This window comes from Leuciscus leuciscus (assembly GCF_965113295.1).
Source record: "Leuciscus leuciscus genome assembly, contig: SUPER_11_unloc_1, whole genome shotgun sequence".
In the NCBI taxonomy this organism is placed as follows: domain Eukaryota; kingdom Metazoa; phylum Chordata; class Actinopteri; order Cypriniformes; family Leuciscidae; genus Leuciscus; species Leuciscus leuciscus.
In genome coordinates, this window is record NW_028118546.1 from 1042956 (window position 1) to 1068817 (window position 25862).

General features: G+C 38.5%; 1 protein-coding gene and 1 long non-coding RNA gene across 2 annotated transcripts in view; one reads left to right on the top strand and one right to left on the bottom strand.

The window, feature by feature from the left end:
• The window catches only part of LOC309510013 (uncharacterized protein), a gene marked incomplete at its 3' end in the record, with an annotated part of 1894646 nt that overhangs the window by 869859 nt on the left and 998925 nt on the right, over positions 1-25862 (bottom strand). The window lies entirely within an intron of this gene.
• Positions 10426-11704, top strand: LOC309510050. Its single transcript, XR_014210171.1, has 4 exons — positions 10426-10504; positions 10707-10800; positions 10926-11261; positions 11416-11704. It is a non-coding gene; the product is annotated as an uncharacterized lncRNA (long non-coding RNA).

Here is a 25862-nt window from a genome sequence, read left to right on the forward strand (position 1 = left end):
AGAACATTGCTCACACTGTGTGTGTGTGTGTGTCTGTTTCTAAAAACGATTGAAACGTATCTATGTTGCCTATTATTTTATCTTTATAACGGTTTCGTTGTTTTCCTCACTTTTAAAGCTGCTTTGGACAAAAGCGTCTGCTATGATTATGTAAATTACTAGACTTAAAAGGCAATGTGAAAGCTTAGATAGTGCACCCCTATTTATTTTTTGTCCACCGCATTTACGTGTGTGTTATTTGTGAATTAATCTAAATCATCTGATTAATTTATGAAATAAAAAATAATAAGACTAGGTACCTAATCTGCCCTTTTTGTAGAAGTAAAAGCATACTCCAACAGGCCAGTTGTAATTATTATTATTTTTAATTATATGTAGTTATTTTTAAATTAATTAAACTAAAGAAATAAGAAATAAAAATCTCAAATAAAAATGTATATTTACTGTACCAAACACCACTTTCAATACACAATAGTCACCATACTTTATTAAACAACACTTTATTGGAGGACAAAGCATAAAGTTGATAAAGTAGCATAAAGAAAAATGAGATTCAAGATAAATAAAAATGTGTCTTCAAAAATACGTTAACATCATATGAATCCATTCACAGCTGCTGAAGCCACAAATGAGTGCCAGAGAATCATATTCAGTAAACAGATTTGATATTGTGTTGGAAAATAATGATTCATTATCACAGCTAAACTGGTTTCTTGCTCTTCCCTGTACGTCTCTATCATGTTCGTGTTCTTCTACCTCGTCTAAACAGTTTGTTCAGTTGAAGAACAGAAGATGTGATCACTGATGTGGTGTAGCTTTTTCTCAACCAGAGGAAGAAGTCTCAACATCCCATTGTCAGGCGTTCTCCAGTGCTGGTCTGAAAGTAAAACAAAAAACACAAACCATTCAAATGAAGTTGTTTAATGGACAGTCGGGTCAGCTTATGTTCTGCGTTATTTAAAGCAGTGATGGTTTACTCTGGCCCTCAGCGTCCACTGTCCTGCAGATTTAGCTCCAACCTCAAACCCTCCTGCCTATTGTCTATAAGTAAACCTGAAGACTTTGGTTCAAATTTTCAGATGTGCTCGATTAGGGTTGGAGGTTAACTCTTAATTAACCTCAAAAAGTAGAATGCAAAGGGCCAGAGTCGCCTGTTCCTTACATAAATTTACAAAGCAGCAGTCAGTACATATACACATTGAAGTGTGGGTGGGTACACGTGGGTGGTATGTGGCGCAATGGATAAGACACATGCCTTTGGTGTGAGAGACCCGGGTTCGAATCCACTGTGAGACACCAATGTGTCCCTGAGCAAGACACTTAACCCCTAGTTGCTCCAGAGTCGTGCGACCTCTGACATATATAGCAATTGTAAGTCGCTTTGTATAAAAGCGTCAGCTAAATGAATAAATGTAAATGTAAATGTAAATGTAAGTGTTATATATACACATTTAGCTCCTAAACTCTGGAATGGCCTTCCTGATATTGTTCGAGGCTCAGATTCGCTGTCCCAGTTTAAAACTAGATTAAAGACGCATCTCTTTAGCCAAGCATTCACATAATACTTACCTTTTATACTACAGTTGAATCAGATTGAATGCATTAATATTAGGAACAGCAGCTACGCTAATTATTTCCCATCTGCTTTTCTGTTGTTATCTCGGGACGCTAGTCCCGAGGTAAATAGAGTACGTCAGCTCCAGTTTGTATCCAGCCTCTCATGGAAACTTCAGATGCCCCAACACCCATGCAGAGACGACTCGAAGCCCGTGAGGAGACGACTCCACGCCCGTGAGGAGACGACTCGACGCAGGCGATATGTTATGCCCTAAATTAATGCATGATTAACTAACTGTATTTTTCTATGTACCTTTTTTTGAAATGCACTTTCTGTAAAGCTGCTTTGAGACAATATGTATTGTGAAAAGCGCTATACAAATAAATTTGAATTGAATTGAATTGAATATAGTATTGCAGCACATAATATAAGCGAAGTACTGAACAAAAACAGTTATATCAACAGCAACCTATTTTAAAAGATTTTTAAGAAAGGCATGGTCTCTTTTGAGCCTTTGCCAGTGATGCTTGATTTCTTTCCAGACAACATACTCTTCTGTGAATTGTTTCTAGAGCTTCACTTGGTCAAAAACCAAGTGATAACCTGTACAATGTAAAATTGTCAACATCACAGTAAATTGACCGGTGTTGATTTTCCAGTGTTACAATAAAGTATTAAAATAAAGTGTTGAATCAACACTAAACAGATTGGGTTTAACACCAGAAGTGTCCATTTTAAATAAGAGTTGGTGTCATTTTGCGTTGTTGCAAACATAACTCTCTTTTAGAGTTAACCAAGCCACACCTCCGTTTACGTGCAACCGTCGTTTTGACTGAACCAGAGTCCAGACCACATGCGAACGCCATTTTACTTGTGGAAGAGTCAAGCGTGGGGTAAGTCTAATACTTTAACTTGATAGTAATACAGATAAATCAGACTGTAAATTGATTTCAATGTATACAGTTTATTAGTTTAATCTATTATTCGATCACAAATCACTGTAATAATGAATAATTAACATTAGACAGCCAACGAGCTCTGACGTCTGATTTTTGTATTTTGATTTTTGCCAATGTCATGCCACTTTATAAATTATGTAAAGGTAGTAAAGCCTCGATTAAGCTTAGTTTTGTCTATCATCACGTCTCGCGCACTGTAATTGTTTTTATGCACGTTCACAGGCATTTTCTTTCTGAGCACACTCGACAAAGCCTAAAGTTTTGCGCGCGCGAAGCACAGGCCATTTTACAAGGTTAACTGTTGAATTTCTAGAGTGTTCTACCAGTAACGTTAAATTGGCCTATCAGGAAGATCACTGGACTAAAACTAATTGTTATGATTTTAATTTGAATATTCTTTCGTTGACCGTGGTTCTGTGATAGTCGTGGTTCTGAACTGTGGTAACGTTAAGTTTATCATGTTGTGAAATGATTGATCTGCGTGGTATTATTTTCTGCCAAATATGGGTGTCAAACGCAATTAATTTAAAATTTTGTAGTGAATTAAAGCTCTCAGTTGCCTTTTAAGGAACGAAATCCAGTAATATTTGTTAGTGTTCGCTCTAACACTGTGTGGAACACTCGTCGTGAAATATAGGTAACGTTAGAAATAAGGCACAGCTCTTCACTCATCTCCCTAGGGCTGAAAAATGTAGTCGACATTATCGATAAACGTCAAAACAGATATTGTCGACAGATATTTTCAACTAATAACGCCTGCAATAACGCGGTTTAACCATTGGGACGCTGTAGTGCAAGGCTGTATTGCAGCTGATGCAATAGAAGATGGCGGTTGAAGCTTTTAATGGTGCTGCTTTATTTAATATAGATTTGTGAGGCCAAGATGGCGGCGGTGTAGGTGATAGTGTTTCTTTGCTCTTCAGGGAAATAAAGGTGAAGTGGTGATATAACCTATTAATCGGACTGGTGATAACGTGAAAAAAATACGTGAAAACGTTATATGATTCTGATTTGACATCTTTATGCATGGGAAAAAGAGGCAAGAAGAAAGTTAAACAAGTTTGACTTGACACCATGTCTTCCGACGCATCTGGCTCAACTGATCAATTTGAGAATTCAGCATCAGCCTTGAGTAGTGCTGGATTTAAACTTAAGAAAGATACCTAATCACAGTGGTTTGACACATGTCCAAATTTCGACAATGAGGTTGTTGTCACATCCCTCTCAGATACTCCTCAGAGGCCAGCTGCTAAAAAAACTAAACGCGCAGAATCTAACGTTAGTGGAAACGGGAATGAGAATGTCTTGGCGGCTATTCGTGAGCTTGATTCTAAATTAGACAAAACGTTCCAGAAGATTTCGGCGATTGAAACTACCACCGAGGCGACTTCCAAACAAGTCAAAAGTCTAACAGCGACGGTACAACAGCTTATTTTGGATGTTGGCGTGCATAAAGAGGCTCTCGATCATATGGAATCTGAGGTCCACGCTCTGAGAAAGGAAAACAAATCACTGAAAGCAAGTGTACAGGAGTGTAGACGTTACAGTTGGCGATGTTTTCTAAAGTTGCACGGCGTTGCGGAAAAAGACAATGAGGATGTCCGAAGTGTGGTCCTCAACATCTTAGGGAAGATTGCTCCTGGAGTCGGAGACGGGCTACAGGACAGTGTCGATGTCGTTCATCGTCTGGGTCCGAAGCGGACGGATGGAAAGACCAGATCGATCATAATTCTCTTCTCACAGCGCCACATTCGTGACATCATTTGGAGTGCTGCTAAAGGTTGCAAGTTTCTAACTGACAATAAACTGCGTCTCTCGGAGCCGCTGTCTCCTGAAGATAGAGCAGCGCGGGATAAGCTGTGGCCTCTTGTGAAGAAGGCAAGGGAGGAGGGCAAGAAGGCAACCTTTCGCAACTCATTTGCTTTGATTGATGGGAAACAAATCTTCTATGCTGATGTCGTGTAAGCCAAGCTGCTGCTTGCACTGGTTACTTTTCTCATGCAAAAATCGAAAAGATGAAACTTGACGACTAACAATATAAACTGTGCACAAATAGGAACTATTTTTGTTCTTCTTTAATTATTGTTACCTTTACTATTAATCTCCTTATTTGTTTATCACCTCGATAACATGTGCTTTGGTTATTATCCACCTCTCCCTTTACATTCTGGTAGCTAGTCTAAAGAAAGTAACTTTTTTGTTGTTTTTTCTCATTTTGTTTAGGGGTTCTTGTTGGAGTATTCGTTGAACTCCTTGTCGGTTGTAACTTTAAATGTTAGAGGTTTGCGGGACAATCTGAAAAGAAAAGCAATTTTTTTGTTTTGTAAAAGAAGTGCAGCTGATCTCATCTTTCTTCAAGAAATTCATTCAGGGGAAACAGATGTTAAATTTTGGAGAACGCAATGGGGAAGCTCAATTTTCTTTAGCCATGGCAGCAGCCACTCGGCTGGGACTGCTATAATGTTACATAGATTTAAAGGGACTGTATTAGAAACTGTATGTTCTGATGAAGGCAGATGGGTTTGTGCTGTAATTAAACAAGATAACGCCACCTTTATAGCTTGTTGTGTATATGGACACAACTCTCGTGCATCCAATAGAGTAATGTTCTCTCTAGTGGACAAGCTTAAAAAGTTACATAAAAAATATAATAATGTTTATTTTATTTTGGGGGGAGATTTTAATGAATGTATGGACGATCACCTGGATAGATACCCCCCTAGTAGGGGTGTCAAAATTAATCATTTCTACGATGCATCGCGATGCAGACGAGGACGATTCGGTATCGGTTCAGTAATAGACCATAACCAGTTATAATGTACTGACGCTTTTCTTACGTCATTTGTCGCGTACGTGCTTTGTTGCGGTAGCATACAATGGCAGAGGGAGGTGAGACGCGAGTGAGAGAAAATTAAAAATGCTCCAACTACTTTAAAAGCCAACATCTGGCCACATTTCGGCTTTTATGAACAACGTGGTAAGCACGACCTGCAGAAGACACGCGCTGTGTACGCTCATGTCACGCACAAATAGAATATGCAGGAGGTAATACCACTAACTTGATAAACCACGTTAGCCGTTTTCACCCCGAGCTGTTATCGCCCGGCAGAGTCTGACTGCTTTAGAGTAAGTGGATGAGCTCCGTAACCCGAATCCGCAGCCAAAAACAAATCATCCACCCGCCCCAATAACTTTCTCTGATTTAAGTATCCGCACCCGATGGTCAAATTACAATTATTCTGTGTTGTTACGCGTGATTATAAATGGATGATCGTCACTTTCAACAGCGGACTCGGCGACGGTTGATGCGCGCATCTTTAATGGTAACATAATACACTGATTAATGAGCGCTGCTTTTAAATGAACATGTCTTTAAAACAAAATTTATTTGACAGATTTTCCTTTTCTTAGTGTCATAAACAAGCTTTAATCCCTTGAAACTTAAACTGGAATGTCACTGTTTCTGTCACTGCAACTTCCCGAACAGGCGAGCACATGCTCGCACACATCACTTTTGAAGTAAAATTTTAAATTGAGGATGCGGTGCATCGTGATATCGAATTGAACCGGATCGATGACATAATAATCATAATCGAACCGAACCGTGAGACCAGTGTCGGTTCACACCCCTACCCCCTAGACTTGATAGCAGGATGAATAATGATCAAATTTTTTCCCTGTGCTCCGATCTCTCTCTTACTGATGCATGGCGGTTCTTTAATCCTTCTACAAAAGATTTTACCTGGTCCAATAGAAGTTTATCTCTTAGATCTAGGATTGACTTTTTTCTAATTTCATCTTCTATCCTTAAATATGTAAAAGATATTTCTCATGTCACTGCCCCCTTATCAGATCATAAATTAGTTGCAATAAAATTGAGAGACATCAATGATAACCCGAGAATGAGGGGCTATTGGAAACTTAATAATACCTTGTTACAAGACAAACAATTTAATAATAGTATCATCAATCTTACCAAAGAATTATTTACCGGATCAACCAGAGATTATAAAAAAAACTGGGAGTTCTTTAAATATAAAGCTAGATATATTGCAGTTAAAAGTAGTAAGGAACTTAAAAATATTAAACATAAAACCGATTCAGAGTTTGTTAATAGACTTAATGTTTTACTAGCTAAAGATAAGATTACAGAAGAAGAAGATATGGAAATAAAAAAAATAAATCTGGAATTCGACAGAGCTTATTTAGAGATGGCCAAAGGTGCATATATTAGATCTCGAGCGAAATGGCTTGAGGAGGGGGAGAAGAATTCTAACTATTTTTTTGCCCTGGAAAAAAGAAACGGTCAGAGGAAAGCTCTTTCAGCGCTTAACATCGATGGAGTTACCTCTAAAGACCCTAAAGAAATATCAGAATTTGTTAGCAAATTTTACAGCAATCTTTATACATCTGAATTTAACTATGACAGCAGTGAAAAATGTATTAATACAATTAAACACCGTATACCAATTATTGATCGTGAGTTTAGTCGAATATGTGACGCTGATTTGTCAATAGAGGAAATTAATCAAGCTCTGCACTCAATGAAAATAGGTAAATCCCCTGGTATTGACGGGCTTTCAGTAGAATTCTATCTTCACTTTTGGGAGTTTATTAAATTGCCTTTATTTCATATGTATAAGGAATGCATCAGTCAGGGAGAGATGACCTCTACAATGAAACAGGGAGTTATATCCCTTATACCAAGTCAAGCAAGGACCCTTTATTAATTGACAATTGGCGGCCTATTACTCTTTTAACATTAGATTATAAAATGTTAGCCTCTGTTTATGCTAAAAGATTACGTACTGGTCTAAATAACATTATTTCAGAATCTCAGTCGGGCTTCATGAAAGGCCGTCACATATCTAATAATATAAGGTTAGTATTAGATGTGCTAGATTACTCTAATTTAATTCACTCAGACGGTCTCATACTTTTTCTTGATTTTCAAAAAGCTTTTGATTCCTTAGAACACAAATTTCTTTTTCGCACTCTAGAGTTATTTGGATTCGGTAAATCATTTATTGATACTGTAACCATGTTTTATAGAGATATTAACAGCTCAGTGATCGTTAACTTTGATACATCCAAAAGGTTTGACATCCATCGTGGAGTCAGACAGGGCTGTCCAATCTCCCCGTTTTTATTTCTTTTAGCCACTGAACTACTTTGTCTAAGGATTAACCAAAATGAAAGTTTGACAGGAATCTCTATATTTGATCGGGAGTTTAAAATTGCACAGTTAGCGGACGACACCACACTATTCTTGGAGGATAAAAAACAGTTACCTAATGCTCTGGAATTGGTGGAACAATTTTCTTGTGCTTCGGGTCTAAAACTTAATATTTCGAAATTATCTCAATTCATGATATAGATGAGACATCATTGGAGGGGATCCCTGTTAAAAACTGTGTAAAATATCTAGGTATCCATATCACTAAAAATCCCGTTACCAAAATGACAAAAACTAAAAACGTATTTAACATCTGGCTTCAGAGAGATCTTTCATTATACGGTAGAGTCCTTTTATCTAAGGTGGAAGGGCTCTCTCGCTTGTTATACCCTGCTCTTTCTTTGTTTATCAATTATAAAGCTATAAGGGAAATTAACAAAATATTTTTGGATTTTATTTGGAAAAATAGGCCTCACAAATTGAAAAAATAAGTACTTTATCCGGCTTTACACTTGGGCGAGAGATTTTTTAGATCGAAAATGCAACAACAGACATATTCGCTCAATTTTTCAAATGAAGAGAAAAGTTACTCCAAGGGGGAAGTTCTATTGGGGATCCCTTGTAACCAAGGCCGCCTTAATGCACGGGCTTACCTGGGCTGAAGCCCAGGGGCCTCCCAAGCCCAGGGGCCTCCCATGTTCAGGTTCATGATGAGCTGAAAAGGTCATTTTGTTTTAACTTGTCAGATTTTGTCGCTGTATGTCGCTAGTCGCTTGTGGGTGTTGGTAGTGCTGTCACTCTAATGTTATTGTTAAGGTGCGTTCACACCAAACGCGAATAGAGCGTCTGGCGCGAGTGATTTCAGTGTTGTAAAGACGCGTTTACGCGCGTCTAGAGGTCCCGCGGCGCGAATGAGACTGCTCGTCTGGCCACATCTATACAAAACACCACCACAAGTGATATTATACAACTATATCATTTTAATTTGACTAGGAATTAGGCTCAAAAGAAACAGTATGCTGTTGGGAGAGTGTTTTTATATTACACACAGCAGTGTTCAGGGATTAAATCATTTACTAGATTAACGATCGATCAATCTACAAATTAAACTCACTCATACTGTCATCAATTACTAAAACGTCATCCGAATTTGACAAATAGGCTAATACATTTTCTTGTCCCTAATAGTCAACATAATGCACTGTAAAATGAACTGCAGCAGTGCTAAACTTGCATCATAAAACTACAACACTCGAACTATAAATGTATGAATTAAACTCACTGAGACTGTCGACAGTTTCTTTTCCATGCATCATTTTATTATATCCATGTTTGTGGTTAGTTACAGTCAAATCATATAAAACAGTGAAATCGCCCTTGAACTCTTCGGTCTTGCCGATTCACATGCAATTTCACTCGAGAAGGTGACGGGAGCTGAGCTCCACTGAAAGGCTTCTTTCCTATTGGTCGTCGCTCGCGAAAATCGCTTCTCATTTGCATAAAGTTGAAATTTAGTTGCTGTGTGTGGTTGTTAAATAAAGTGTCTTGTGTTTATGTGCTCAGTGATATGTTAATAACAATATTAAAATGAAAAACAATATTTAAAAAAAATCACTGTTGTAGGTCTCAAAAGAAACTAATGCATTTTGTGATGTAGATTACCTAGATAGGCTATTACACTTTTTTAAAATGAGACTCTTTAAATTGAGGGGATGGGGGGCCTACAAAACCTCTCAGCCCCGGGGCCTAACATTAGGTTAAGGCGGCTCTGCTTGTAACAAATGTAATTTGGAGAAAGGCCTGGCTTTTGCCTAGTAAATTTTGTGTATCCAACAAAGTTAAGGAAATTCATTATAAAATCCTTCATAAAATCTATCCTGTTAACTCTTCCATTTCTAAATATTCTGATATTGATGAGACTTGCTCTTTTTGTGGTTTTGTTGAGGAAACTGTCCCCCATTTATTTTGTGCGTGTAATGTAACCAATCGATTTTGGGCTAATTTAAGTGCTTTTGTTTTTGGCCCTACAAATGTGACCCACACCTTCATTCTTAAAGAGATTATCTTTTATTATGAAAACCCAAAGCGGATGTCCCTTGAACATGTTGTTAATTTCCTTATCTTATATGCAAAATTCTTCATCCACAAGCAAAAATGGCTTAAGTCTCCTTTGAGCTTCCCTCTTTTTCTTGCTGACCTTAATTATTTTATTTCTTCCCTTAGACTTATAAATAACAAAAAAAGTGCAAAATTTTTTATGCATTATGATGATTTATTCAAAGATATGACTTAACCTTGTTGTTATGCTTTTCTTTTTCTTTTTTTGTATGTATAATTACATAATGTGCTTCATGCAAATCCAGGATATTTATGTTTTTTTTTTTCTCCTCGTTTCATTGTTTGTTCATTGTAAGAGATACAACCTTGCTTCACTTCCCTGAGCTTGTAATTATGTGTAAGTTCTGCAATAAAAAAAGAGAGAGTCGACGGACAGAAAAAAGAAAGAAAAAAAAGAAAAAAATATATAGATTTGTTCACATGCAGCTGATTTATTTTTGTTTAAAAAACCCACCGCTTCATGTCCTGATCAGCCTGTCGGAGTTTATTCTGCTATAACAACTGGCTGGATGTATTTCATCCCTTACATAATTGGTTAATGTTCCTCTTTTTATAGCTGATAAAAGAAATTCTACACACAAGACCAGGTGGAGCAAATGTGCTGAAGGAGAATGAAGATACAGGGACAATTAGCGATGACATGAGAAAACTGATGGTGAACATCTTGGTTGCACACATGATTGAGACAGAAGGGTAATTATCAAAATGTAATAGTCTTGGGTTATTTAATTTGTTAGTGATTATGATAGTATATAAATTGTGAACTATATTAGTTGGGTGCTACAAATTTTAAGTAATAAGCTGTTGATTGTTCTGAAAATAAGAGTAGTTTAGTTATATAATTTTAAACAATTCTCATCATTGTGAAGTAACATTGAGTGTTTCCATTTTTCAGGAGAGTCCCACATCGACTTACCAAACAGAACTATGGTTTGGGAATTATCACCTTGTTTCCCTCACTCAGAGATCCCCAAGGGAGGACTGGATATGTAAGTCATTATGTGAGATTAGAACATTCAGTATTTTTGTGATCATTTAGAAATGTCTTTCTAAGAAGTTGTCATTTTCGATGGAGGGTTACAATTTTGAGTTTTAATTTGTGTCATTTCATTAGGAACATTTTTATGATGGCCAAAAAAACACTGGGTTCTTGTCATGGCGCCTCAAAACAGTACAACGGGGGACAAAACCTTCTGCAAATAAGGATGATCCAAAAACAGAGGAAAAGGGAGGCCCTTTGCTTGACAGACAGCTGTGTCACCGTGAAGATCAGCTAGATAATGACCAAAGTTTAGAGGCTATCTCCTTGATGAATCATACAAGTGACCGTGAGGTCATCATGCAGAAGATGAGGACCACGTCTGAATACAGACAGCACCTTATCCATGATCCAGAGAAATCCACCACCATTCTCTCAGTTTTTCCTCAATTCCTGGATACTAAAGGATTGGTATGGATTTTGTCTTTCCTTTTTTTGGACCAAATTGAAATGCTAGTTTCAGAGAATTGTCAAATAGTCTGCTTTGTTGAAAACACATTTAGCTTGTTAAGAAATGTAATATTTTATGGTAATTTCTTTACATGTTTTCTGCAAACTGCTTCAGATTCTTCAGGACTTCACGCTCCTCTTTGGGTCAGAATCTGCTTCCAGACTTTTTGAAAGGTGGCCAACTGTCTTCAAAGCAAAGGTTATCAGGCTAGCAGAAACCTTGACTTCCACTCCACTGCTGAAAAGATTACTGTCATCTGCCAAAGAGAAAAGGGAGGAACAGGATTCCCCAGGTAGAGTTGTACAGAACTAACTTGCAATGGTTTAAAATCTGCTTAACTTAGTTATTGTAGTGTAGACATTTAACATATGTTTTGTGTTTTTCAGAATGGGACAGTGACCTATCATCCTTCCTTATACTTCTGCATCTCTTGTCACCCCAGGCTTCAGGAAGAAGAAAAAAAACCCACAAGATCAGTATTTCTCAGGCTGTTGACCACGTGGTGGTATTTCAAAAAGTAGGTTATTGGTGACAAAATACAAGGGCTATAAGCGTTATACTTAGATTTGCTCCGTTAATTTCTCCATCTTATAATTCACTATTAGATGAACTGTAAATGGGGGTAAATATAGTAAGTTATCTAAATGTAAATGATCTAAACCAGAGATGTTCACAAGTCTTTAAACTTTAAAGGGTAACTAAACCCTAAACCAACTTTTTTTAGTTAATGATCTGTAAGAATGGGGCTTTATTAGTGCTGTTCATTGATTCAAGTAGTTTTTTAGGGCCCGAGCACCGATGGTGTGAGGACCCTCTTGGAATTGCTCTGTTTATTATTATTATTAGGGCCCGAGCACCGATGGTGTGAGGACCCTCTTGGAATTGCTCTGTTTATTAGGGCCCGAGCACCGATGGTGTGAGGACCCTCTTGGAATTGCTCTGTTTATTATTATTATTATTATTATTCTTCTCCGCATTTAATCGCATTTTTGAGGGCCTAAACATGCTCGAAAACTCACGAAACTTTGCACACGTGTCAGAACTGGCGAAAATTTACATCTGATATAGGTTTCAGAATTGGGCGGGGCAAAATGGCTCGATAGCGCCACCTATAAAAGTTCAACGGAGTGCGCCTCCCGCTATGTTCCACGTACGTTTACGAAATTCGGTACATACATGTAAGGACCTAATACCTACAAAAAAGTCTCTTGGAGCGTAGCCCTAAACACAACAGGAAGTCAGCCATTTTCAACTTCCTCTCAGATTTTTGTGCAGTTTTTGCCATTTTCATGCCTCGTACTTTAACGAACTCCTCCTACAGTTTTAATCTGATCATCTTCAAATTTGGTGAGTGTAATCTTAAGGCCTTTGCGACGTTAAATTGCGAAGATCTTGAGTTTTCGTCGAAGGGCGGGTCCTCGGCGGCCTGACAAATTTCGATGTTTCGCCATGAAACAGGAAGTTGCTGAAACTCAGGCATGGAATGTCCAATCTGCCCCAAACTTCACACGTTTGATAAGCGTTCTGTCCTGAACACATGACCATGCTCATATTCAGTTACAGTCATAGCGCCACCTGCTGGCAACAGGAAGTGACATGTTTAACATTGTTGTGAACTCCTGATAACATATAAAAAAGTGCCAGCAAGTGCTAAGCATGCTAACAACATACTAGACACATGCTAAAACATGCTAGCAAACACTTAGCTAATTGCTAAAGCATGCTATTACTGCAATTAAATAGGAATTTGCTGTAACTCAGGCACGGAATGTCTAATCTGCCCCAAACGTCACACATTTGATAAGAGTCATGGCCTGAACACATCTACATGAGAATATTCAGTTATAGTAATAGCGCCACCTACTGGTAACAGGAAGTGTCATGTTTAACACGTTGATGCCGTTCTAGCAACATGTTAAAAATGCCATTGACTTCTAAACATGCTAGAAACATGTTAAAACATGCTAGCAAAACTTAGCTAAGTGCTAAAGCATGTTAATTCAATGAAACAGGATGTTGTTGTTACTCAAGAAGGCAATGTCCAATCTGCGCCAAACTTCACACGTTTGATAAGCGTTCTGTCCTGAACACATGACCATGCTCATATTCAGTTACAGTCATAGCGCCACCTGCTGGCAACAGGAAGTGACATGTTAAACACTGTTGTGGACTCCTAATAACATATAAAAAAGTTCCAGCATGTGCTAAACATGCTAACAACATACTAGAAACATGTTAAAACATGCTAGCAAACACTTAGCTTAGTGCTAAAGCATGCTAATACTGCAATTAAATAGGAATTTGCTGTAACACAGGCACGGAATGTCCAGTCTGCCCCAAACTTCACACGTTTGATAAGAGTCATGGCCTGAACACATCTACATGAGAATATTCAGTTATAGTAATAGCGCCACCTACTGGTAACAGGAAGTGTCATGTTTAACACGTTGATGCCGTTCTAGCAACATGTTAAAAATACCATTGACTTCTAAACATGCTAGAAACATGTTAAAACATGCTAGCAATACTAAGCTAAGTGCTAAAGCATGCTAATATAATGAAACAGGATGTTGTTGTTACTCAAGAAGGCAATGTCCAATCTGCGCCAAACTTCACACTTTTGATAAGCGTTCTGTCTTGAACACATTACAATGCTCATATTCAGTTACAGTCAAAGCGCCACCTGCTGGCAACAGGAAGTGACATGTTAAACACTGTTGTGGACTCCTAATAACATATAAAAAAGTGCCAGCAAGTGCTAAACATGCTAACAACATTCTAGAAACATGCTAAAACATGCTAGCAAACACTTAGCTAATTGCTAAAGCATGCTATTGCTGCAATTAAATAGGAATTTGCTGTAACACAGGCATGGAATGTCCAATCTGCCCCAAACTTAATATGTAACATGCAAGAAACATGCTAGAAACACATAGCTAAGTTCTAAAGCATGTTAGAAATGCTAAAGGAAGTTGTTGTAACTCAAACATACAATATCCAATCTGCCCCAAACTTCACAGACTTCATAAAAGTCCTGCACTGAACACATCTACAAAGCAATATTCAGATATATAACCCCACCTACTGCCAACAGAAACTGAACTGGTTAACACAGTAATGCAGTACTAACCACATACCTATTGTGTACTAAGCATGCTAAAAACATACTAAACATGCTAGCAACTACTATATACTGTATACCTCCTTAAATGCACATTGCCCAACCATGCTCTGTCTTCCTAAAGCCAACGAGTGACGATGGCACGGGTGCGAGGGCCCTTTCATCGCTGCTTGCAGCTTTAATTAGGGCCCGAGCACCGATGGTGTGAGGACCCTCTTGGAATTGCTCTGTTTATTATTATTATTATTATTATTATTCTTCTCCGCATTTAATCGCATTTTTGAGGGCCTAAACATGCTCGAAAACTCACGAAACTTTGCACACGCGTCAGAACTGGCGAAAATTTACATCTGATATAGGTTTCAGAATTGGGCGGGGCAAAATGGCTCGATAGCGCCACCTATAAAAGTTCAACGGAGTGCGCCTCCCGCTATGTTCCACGTACGTTTACGAAATTCGGTACATACATGTAAGGACCTAATACCTACAAAAAAGTCTCTTGGAGCGTAGCCCTAAACACAACAGGAAGTCAGCCATTTTCAACTTCCTCTCAGATTTTTGTGCAGTTTTTGCCATTTTCATGCCTCGTACTTTAACGAACTCCTCCTACAGTTTTAATCTGATCATCTTCAAATTTGGTGAGTGTAATCTTAAGGCCTTTGCGACGTTAAATTGCGAAGATCTTGAGTTTTCGTCGAAGGGCGGGTCCTCGGCGGCCTGACAAATTTCGATGTTTCGCCATGAAACAGGAAGTTGCTGAAACTCAGGCATGGAATGTCCAATCTGCCCCAAACCTCACACGTTTGATAAGCGTTCTGTCCTGAACACACGACCATGCTCATATTCAGTTACAGTCATAGCGCCACCTGCTGGCAACAGGAAGTGACATGTTTAACACTGTTGTGAACTCCTGATAACATATAAAAAAGTGCCAGCAAGTGCTAAGCATGCTAACAACATACTAGACACATGCTAAAACATGCTAGCAAACACTTAGCTAATTGCTAAAGCATGCTATTACTGCAATTAAATAGGAATTTGCTGTAACTCAGGCACGGAATGTCCAATCTGCCCCAAACGTCACACGTTTGATAAGAGTCATGGCCTGAACACATCTACATGAGAATATTCAGTTATAGTAATAGCGCCACCTACTGGTAACAGGAAGTGTCATGTTTAACACGTTGATGCCGTTCTAGCAACATGTTAAAAATGCCATTGACTTCTAAACATGCTAGAAACATGTTAAAACATGCTAGCAAAACTTAGCTAACTGCTAAAGCATGTTAATTCAATGAAACAGGATGTTGTTGTTACTCAAGAAGGCAATGTCCAATCTGCGCCAAACTTCACACTTTTGATAAGCGTTCTGTCCTGAACACATGACCATGCTCATATTCAGTTACAGTCATAGCGCCACCTGCTGGCAACAGGAAGTGACATGTTAAACACTGTTGTGGACTCCTAATAACATATAAAAAAGTTCCAGCATGTGCTAAACATGCTAACAACATACTAGAAACATGTCAAAACATGCTAGCAAACACTTAGCTTAGTGCTAAAGCATGCTAATACTGCAATTAAATAGGAATTTGCTGTAACACAGGCACGGAATGTCCAATCTGCCCCAAACTTCACACGTTTGATAAGAGTCATGGCCTGAACACATCTACATGAGAATATTCAGTTATAGTAATAGCGCCACCTACTGGTAACAGGAAGTGTCATGTTTAACACGTTAATGCCGTTCTAGCAACATGTTAAAAATACCATTGACTTCTAAACATGCTAGAAACATGTTAAAACATGCTAGCAATACTAAGCTAAGTGCTAAAGCATGCTAATATAATGAAACAGGATGTTGTTGTTACTCAAGAAGGCAATGTCCAATCTGCGCCAAACGTCACACTTTTGATAAGCGTTCTGTCTTGAACACATGACAATGCTCATATTCAGTTACAGTCAAAGCGCCACCTGCTGGCAACAGGAAGTGACATGTTAAACACTGTTGTGGATTCCTAATAACATATAAAAAAGTGCCAGCAAGTGCTAAACATGCTAACAACATTCTAGAAACATGTTAAAACATGCTAGCAACACATAGCTAAGTTCTAAAGCATGTTAGAAATGCTAAAGGAAGTTGTTGTAACTCAAACATACAATATCCAATATGCCCCAAACTTCACATACTTCATAAAAGTCCTGCACTGAACACATCTACAAAGCAATATTCAGATATATAACCCCACCTACTGCCAACAGAAACTGAACTGGTTAACACAGTAATGCAGTACTAACTACATACCTATTGTGTACTAAGCATGCTAAAAACATACTAAACATGCTAGCAACTACTATATACTGTATACCTCCTTAAATGCACATTGCCCAACCATGCTCTGTCTTCCTAAAGCCAACGAGTGACGATGGCACGGGTGCGAGGGCCCTTTCATCGCTGCTTGCAGCTTTAATTATTATTAGGGCCCAAGCCCTGAAAGGGCGAAGGCCCTATTGTTTTCGGTAGAATTATTTATTATTATTCTTCTTATTCTTATTTTTCTGTCAACCTTTCGGGCACTTTTGAGACCCTTAACGTGCTCGAAAACTCTTGAAACTTTGCACACGGGTCAGAACCCGCGGCCATCAGGGCCGGGCTGAAGCTGGTACCCGGGCGTGGCAGGGGGGCTCGACAGCGCCCCCTTGAACGGGGTCCGAAAACTTGGTCCATAAATCAGACACGCTTGCATGTAATAATATGAAACTCGGTACACATATAGATCTCATCGGGCCGAACAACTTTCGTACTTTTACTTTTTACGCCAGCCCAACAGGAAGTCGGCTATTATGGGTTGTTTGGAAACGCATGCTGTGGAATTTAATGTACTCCTCCTAGGGAATTCATCCATTCGCCTCCAAACTCAGTCAGCATGAAGTCAAGACATTGAGGATGCTAAATTGCGGACAGATTTTTGATATCTCGAACGGTTTGGCCGTGGCGAGGACACGAATTGATGGCGAATAATGGAAACAGGAAGTGTGTTATAACTTCTGCATACATTAACTGATCTTGATTAAACTTCAACAGTGTGTTCGTTGTAAGAGGCCGATCACATGGATGTGACTATTGTGAGTCAAAGTTATAGCACCACCAACTGGCAGCAGGAAGTGTGTCCCTTTCAAAATGCTTTGAAATCACCCTCTTATTTTTACCCGATTTGCTTCAAAGTTTATGTGTATAATGTAAACACACGGCAGATGTAGACCTGTGAAAGGATTGTTGATATCTTTAATACTGTTGCCATGGCAACGCTTCAAACTTTAATATTCTTTTTTGATGCTTTTGAGACTCTTAACATACTTGAAATTGGATGAAACTCGACAGACACATCACATTTATTAGCCCGTAGACATGTGCAAAGTTTCAGAAACGGGCGTGGTGAGGGGCTCAGTAGCGCCACCTTTAGTCATAAGTGGGGGGGTTAGTTTTATCAACAACAACAAAACTTGGTATGTGTATTGTTCTCATCAAGACGGACAACTTTCTAATTCACATTAACGATCTCCGACCAACAGGAAGAGAGATATTTTGGTTTGAATGTGGATTTTCTGAAGAATTTTCTCTCCCTCTCTCTGTGTCTCTGTGTGTGTGAGGGGAGGGGGGATTTGACTATTGCTTTTATATTGTTAATCAAGGTTTCAGGGGCTTTTGGGGTCCTTAACGTGCTCAAAAACTCTTGAAATTTTACATACAAGTCGGAACCCCCTGCCATCAGGGACGGGTTGAAGCTGGTACCCGGGCGTGGCAGGGGGGCTCAACAGCGCCCCCTTGAACGGGGTCCCAAAACTTGGTCCATAGATCAAACACGCTTGCATGAATTAATTTGAAACTCAGTACACATATAGATATCATCGGGCCGAACAACTTTCGTGCTCTAAGTTTTACGCCAGCCCAACAGGAAGTCGGCTATTATGGGTTGTTTGGAAAACGCTTGCTGTGGAATGCGAAGTACTCCTCCTAGAGAATTCATCCAATCCCCACCAAACTCGGTGTGCATGAAGTCAAGACATTGAGGATTCTAAATTGCGGACGGATTTTTGATATCTCGAACGGTTTGGCCGTGGCGAGGAAACGAATTTATGGCGAGAAAAGAGAAACACGAAGTGGAATAACTTCTGCATACATTAACTGATCTTGATGAAACTTCAGCAGTGTGTTCGTGGTAAGAGGCCGATCAGATGGATGTAACTATTGTGAGTCAAAGTTATAGCGCCACCAACTGGCAGCAGGAAGTGTGTTACTTTCAACATGCTTTTGACAAAAGTGGGCGGGTTAGTTTTAACTACAGTAAAAAAAAAATAGTTTGTATATTGTACTCATCAAGCCGGACAACTTTCTAATTTACATTCATTAGCTCCGGCCATCAGGAAGTCAGATATTTTGGTCTGAATGTGGATTTTTTTTGCAAAATCAGCCTCTGAATTTTTAGCCACTCCTCTTAAACTATTTATTTTATTCCCACCAAACTTTTTCAACATGATACAAATATATTAATGATGCTAAATTGTAAACGGATATTGAATATCTCAAACGGTTTTGCTATGGCGAGGGATTAAATTAATGTCAAAAAGGAAGCAGGAAACATCTCATAACTTCTAAAAATGTAATTATACACCATTTATTTTTATATAAAATTATACAAATATTAGAACTAAACCCATTTTATTCTGTTTTTGCTATTCAAGGAGTATGAAAAAGTTAAAAACAGGCTATTTAGTGCTATTTGGTTCAACAAAAAAGCAAACATAGGGCTATACTGCCCTCTTGTGTCCAAAAGGAAATCAAAATAGTATATAAAACGTTTTACTAGGTAGGCCTATTGTATTTAAATATAAATGTATTAGGTATGACTGTGAGGATATTTTCCCATCGGTTAATCGACGTGTGACACGAGCGGGTGCTTTTAAATCGCTAATATAAAAGTGAAAGTAAAAAACGGACGTCCGCACTGACATTGATAATGGTGCACGTTGGAAAGAATGATACTTTTAAACACTAAACCGCCATTAGGTGTCGCCAGGCGACCATCTTAATGAGCGAGTCATTGATTCATTCGTTCAAACGATTCGTTCGAATGACTGAGTCATTCATGATTGAGACAGATGTTTATGGATTGACCATTGAATCTTTGAGTCAACCGATTCGTTTCAAAATGCTGAATCATTCAGTAATGAGAAAACAAGTTGCTGTGAGATGCGTGATGGTTCTGCTGTGATCTTTGTTTAACTATTTTTGCTGCTGAAACAGAACAAAAACAGTCAATATTGCATCTAAAATGTAAGTGACTTAATTGTAACTGTTTATTAACCTGTTGTATGAAATCAATGTCACAGTTTCAATCGTGATTGTATTCAGGAAATAGTAGCCTACTCGTCAAGTGAGGTTGCTTATATGTTATAAAATATATAAAAACTCCATATTTGTCATTTTTATAGTCAGTATGTTGTTAACTGGGTTGCTTTTTTGTGTGCTGCGCTCATTTGTTTACAATTCTCCTGGAGAAGCTGCATGAGCCTCAGCAGGGCAACCTTGTTACCATTGATCAGTAAGACATTTATTATTAACTGCTGATTGCAACTTAAAATGAATGTAATGAAATTAGAATAATCTCTCATTTTAGTGATTCCCAAGTAATTTGTTTTGTTATTGACGTTCTAATCAGGCTATACTCTGGTCGGGCAAGTAAAATTCTCTTTCAGGTAGGACTATTGTATTTATATATTAGGGATGTGACTGTGATAATATTTTCCCACCGGTTAATCGACGTGTGACACCGCTGAGGGCTTTTAAATCGCTAACTTAAAAGCGAAAATAAAATACAGATGTCCGCACAGACATTGATAATGGTGCGGAGTAGAGCGAGCATTTTCAATGTATTCCTATGGAAGTAGGAATAAACTAATACATTTTATTTATGTTTTTATGTGTCCACTGTTCAACCGCAACCGCGTCACACACACACACACACACACACACATTCCAGAATTGCAATCTTGACATCGCAGCCTGTTCATTATAGCCCTAATACAATATAATAATAAAAATAGTCAACATAACATATACGAATTACACTGCTCTGTTTAAATAGTCAGTAGTACAATTTGTACCATTCACAGTAAGCAGAGCTCCACTGTGATGTTTCCAAGCACATTTTTGCGCGTGTGAAGAGGATGATTTTTTCCATCGATATTGGAACACGAGTGAAGTACAAAGCCTATAATAAAGAATAGTTTAGCATCCAAATACATCGCAAATATTGAAACATTTTGATTCTAATGAGAGGGTTACGTGAGACCAACACGGCTTACTTTCGTTTTTATTTTTACATTAAATTTAAAGGATTTGTTGTGGAATATTTTGAGTGTATCATAAAATCAGAATAAGGTAAGACAAGTAAAATTTCCCGTCTTTATTATATATATATATATATATATATATATATATATATATATATATATATATATATATATATGTGTGTATATATATATATATGTGTATATATATATATATATAAATATAGCTGCGAGCAGCGATGGAGGGCCCAAGCCGGTGACACCGCCACCCCGGTGCCTTTAGTGTAACTAAAGGCACCAGGGTGGCGGTGCCACCGGCTTGGGCCCGCAATCGCTGCTCGCAGCTATATTTAGGGCCCAAGCCCTGAAAGGGCGAAGGCCCTATTGTTTTCGGTAGAATTATTTATTATTATTCTTCTTATTCTTATTTTTCTGTCAACCTTTCGGGCACTTTTGAGACCCTTAACGTGCTCGAAAACTCTTGAAACTTTGCACACGGGTAAGAACCCGCGGCCATCAGGGCCGGGCTGAAGCTGGTACCCGGGCGTGGCAGGGGGGCTCGACAGCGCCCCCTTGAACGGGGTCCGAAAACTTGGTCCATAAATCAGACACGCTTGCATGTAATAATATGAAACTCGGTACACATATAGATCTCATCGGGCCGAACAACTTTCGTACTTTTACTTTTTACGCCAGCCCAACAGGAAGTCGGCTATTATGGGTTGTTTGGAAACGCATGCTGTGGAATTTAATGTACTCCTCCTAGGGAATTCATCCATTTGCCTCCAAACTCAGTCAGCATGAAGTCAAGACATTGAGGATGCTAAATTGCGGACAGATTTTTGATATCTCGAACGGTTTGGCCGTGGCGAGGACACGAATTGATGGCGAATAATGGAAACAGGAAGTGTGTCATAACTTCTGCATACATTAACTGATCTTGATTAAACTTCAGCAGTGTGTTCGTTGTAAGAGGCCGATCACATGGATGTGACTATTGTGAGTCAAAGTTATAGCGCCACCAACTGGCAGCAGGAAGTGTGTCCCTTTCAAAATGCTTTGAAATCACCCTCTTATTTTTACCCGATTTGCTTCAAAGTTTATGTGTATAATGTAAACACACGGCAGATGTAGACCTGTGAAAGGATTTTTGATATCTTTAATACTGTTGCCATGGCAACGCTTCAAACTTTAATATTCTTTTTTGATGCTTTTGAGACTCTTAACATACTTGAAATTGGATGAAACTCGACAGACACATCACATTTATTAGCCCGTAGACATGTGCAAAGTTTCAGAAACGGGCGTGGTGAGGGGCTCAGTAGTGCCACCTTTAGTCATAAGTGGGGGCTTAGTTTTAAGTAGAGTCACAAAAATCGTTATGTATATTGTTCTCATCAAGCCGGACAACTTTCTAATTTATAGTCATAAGCTGTGACCAACAGGAAGTGAGATATTTTGGTTTGAATGTGATTTTTTGGAGAATTCTCTCCCTCTCTCTCTCTGCCTCTGCGTCTCTGTGTGTGTGAGGGGTGGGGGGATTTGTCTTTTGAGTGAGATTTGTTTAAAATTCCTGTTTTTCAAGGTTTCAGGGGATTTTGGGGCCTTAAACGTGCTCGAAAACTCTTGAAACTTTGCACACAGGTCAGAACGTGCGGCCATCAGGGCCGGGCTGAAGCTGGTACCCGGGCGTGGCAGGGGGGCTCAACAGCGCCCCCTGGAACGGGATCCGAACACTTGTCCATAAATCAAACACACTTGCATGTAATGATATGAAACTCGGTACACATATAGATCTCATCGGGCCGAACAACTTTCGTGCTCTAAGTTTTACGCCAGCCCAACAGGAAGTCGGCTATTATGGGTTGTTTGGAAAACGCTTGCTGTGGAATGCGAAGTACTCCTCCTAGAGAATTCATCCAATCCCCACCAAACTCGGTGTGCATGAAGTCAAGACATTGAGGATTCTAAATTGCGGACGGATTTTTTATATCTCGAACGGTTTGGCCGTGGCGAGGAAACGAATTTATGGCGAGAAAAGAGAAACACGAAGTGGAATAACTTCTGCATACATTAACTGATCTTGATGAAACTTCAGCAGTGTGTTCGTGGTAAGAGGCCGATCAGATGGATGTAACTATTGTGAGTCAAAGTTATAGCGACACCAAGTGGCAGCAGGAAGTGTGTCACTTTCAAAATGCTTTTGACAAAAGTGGGCGGGTTAGTTTTAACTACAGTAAAAAAAAAAAAGTTTGTATATTGTACTCATCTAGCCGGACAACTTTCTAATTTACATTCATTAGCTCCGGCCATCAGGAAGTCAGATATTTTGGTCTGAATGTGGATTTTTTTGCAAAATCAGCCTCTGAATTTTTAGCCACTCCTCTTAAACTATTTATTTTATTCTCACCAAACTTTTTCAACATGATGAAAATACATTAAATATGCTAAATTGTGAACGGATAATAAATATCTCAAACGGTTTTGATATGGCGAGGGATTAAAGTAATGTCAAAAAAGGAATCAGAAAACATCTCATATCTTCTACAAATGTAATTATACACCGTTTATTTTTATAGAAAATTATACAAATATTAGAACTAAACCCATTTTATTCTGTTTTTGCAATTCAAGAAGTATAAAAAAGTTAAAAACAGGCTATTTAGTGCTATTTGGTTCAACAAAAAAGCAAACATAGGGCTATACTGCCCTCTTGTGTCCAAAAGGATATAAAACTAGTATATTAAACTTTTTACTAGGTAGGCCTATATTGTACTTAAATATAAATGTATTAGGTATATGACTGTGAGGATATTTTCCCATCGATTAATCGACGTGTGACACGAGCGGGTGCTTTTAAATCACTAATATAAAAGTGAAAGTAAAATTCGGACGTCCGCACGGACATTGATAACGGTGCACACACGTTGGAAAGAATGATACTTTTAAACATAACACTAAACCGCCATTAGGTGTCGCCAGGCGACCGTCTTAATGAGCGAGTCATTGATTCATTCGTTCAAACGATTCGTTCGAATGACTGAGTCATTCATGATTGAGACAGATGTTCATGGATTGATCATTGAATCTTTGAGTCAACCGATTCGTTCAAAATGCTGAATCATTCAGTAATGAGAAAACAAGTTGCCGTGAGATGCGCGACGGTTCTGCTGTGATCTTTGTTTAACTATTTTTGCTACTGAAACAGAACAAAAACAGTCAATATTGCATCTAAAATGTAAGTGACTTAATTATAACTGTTTATTAACCTGTTGTATGAAATCAATGTCACAGTTTCAATCGTGATTGTATTCAGGAAACGGTAGCCTACTCGTCAAGTGAGGTTGCTTAACTCTATCATAGGTTATAAAATATATAAAAACTCCATATTTGTAATTTTTATAGTCAGTATGTTGTTAACTGGGTTTCTTTTTTGTGTGCTGCGCTCATTTGTTTACGTTTCTCCTGGAGAAGCTGCACGAGTCTCAGCAGCGCAACCTTGTTACCATTGATCAGTAATACATTTATTATCAACTGTTGATTGCAACTTAAAATGAATGTAATAAAATTAGAATAATCTCTCGTTTTTTTGTGATTCCCAAGTTATTTTTTGTCATTGACGTTCTAATCAGGCTACTCTGGTCGGGCTAAATTCTCTTTCAGGTAGGCCTATTGTATTGTATAAATATATTAGGGATGTCGGTTAATCGACGTGTGACACCGCTGGGGGCTTTTAAATCGCTAACTTAAAGTAAAATACAGATGTCTGCACAGACTTTAATAATGGTGCTGAGTAGAGCGAGCATTTTCAATGAATTCCTATGGAAGTAGGAATTAACTAAAAAACGTTCGCTCTGTTCTGCTCGTTCCTCGCCGTGGGCGCTCACAGTTATGAATGCCTGTTTAGCCAAGAGCTTTTAGTTTAATTTTAAAATGAACGCCATTTCGGGGGGTGGATTGCTTGAATTTATTTTACAAAAGCACAATGTTGTGTTTTATTGTGAGTATATATAAATATAAGTAAACACTTTGCAGTTTGAATGATGTCCTGTATGAACAAAATTATGTGCCAATTATGTTTTTATGTGTCTACTGTTAAATCACACACACATTCCAGCATTGCAAACTTGACATCGCAGCCTGTTCATTATAGCCTTAATAAAATATAATAAAATAGTAAACCTAACATATACACACTGCTCTGTTTAAATAGTCAGTAGTACAGTTCGTACATTCAAAGTAAGCACTGCTCCACTGTGATTTTTCCAAACACATTTTTGCGCGTGTGAAGAGGATTTTTTCCGTCGATATTGGAACACGAGTGAAGTACAAAGCTTATAATAAAGAATAGTTTAGCATCCAAATACATCACAACTGTTGAAACGTTTTGATTCTAATGAAAGGGTTACGTGAGCCCAACACTTACTTTTGTTTTTATTTTTACATTAAATTTAAAGGATTTGTTGTGGAATATTTTGAGTGTATCATAAAATCAGAATAAGGTAAGACAAGTAAAATTTCCCGTCTTTATTATATATATATATATATATATATATATATATATGTATATGTATATATATATATATATATATAAATATAGCTGCGAGCAGCGATGGAGGGCCCAAGCCGGTGGAACCGCCACCCCGGTGCCTTTAGTGTAACTAAAGGCACCAGGGTGGCGGTGCCACCGGCTTGGGCCCGCAATCGCTGCTCGCAGCTATATTTATATTTATTATTATTCTTCTCCGCATTTAATTGCATTTTTGAGGGCCTAAACATGCTCGAAAACTCACAAAACTTTGCACACGCGTCAGAATTGGCGAAAATTTACATCTGATATAGGTTTCAGAATTGGACGGGGCAAAATGGCTCGATAGCGCCACCTATAAAAGTTCAACGGAGTGCGCCTCCCGCAACGTTCCACGTACGTGCACGAAATTCGGTACATACATGTAATCACCTAATACCTACAAAAAAGTCTCTTGGAGCATAGCCCTAAACACAACAGGAAGTCAGCCATTTTGAACTTCCTCTCAGATTTTTGTGCAGTTTTTGCCATTTTCAGGCCTCGTACTTAAACGAACTCCTC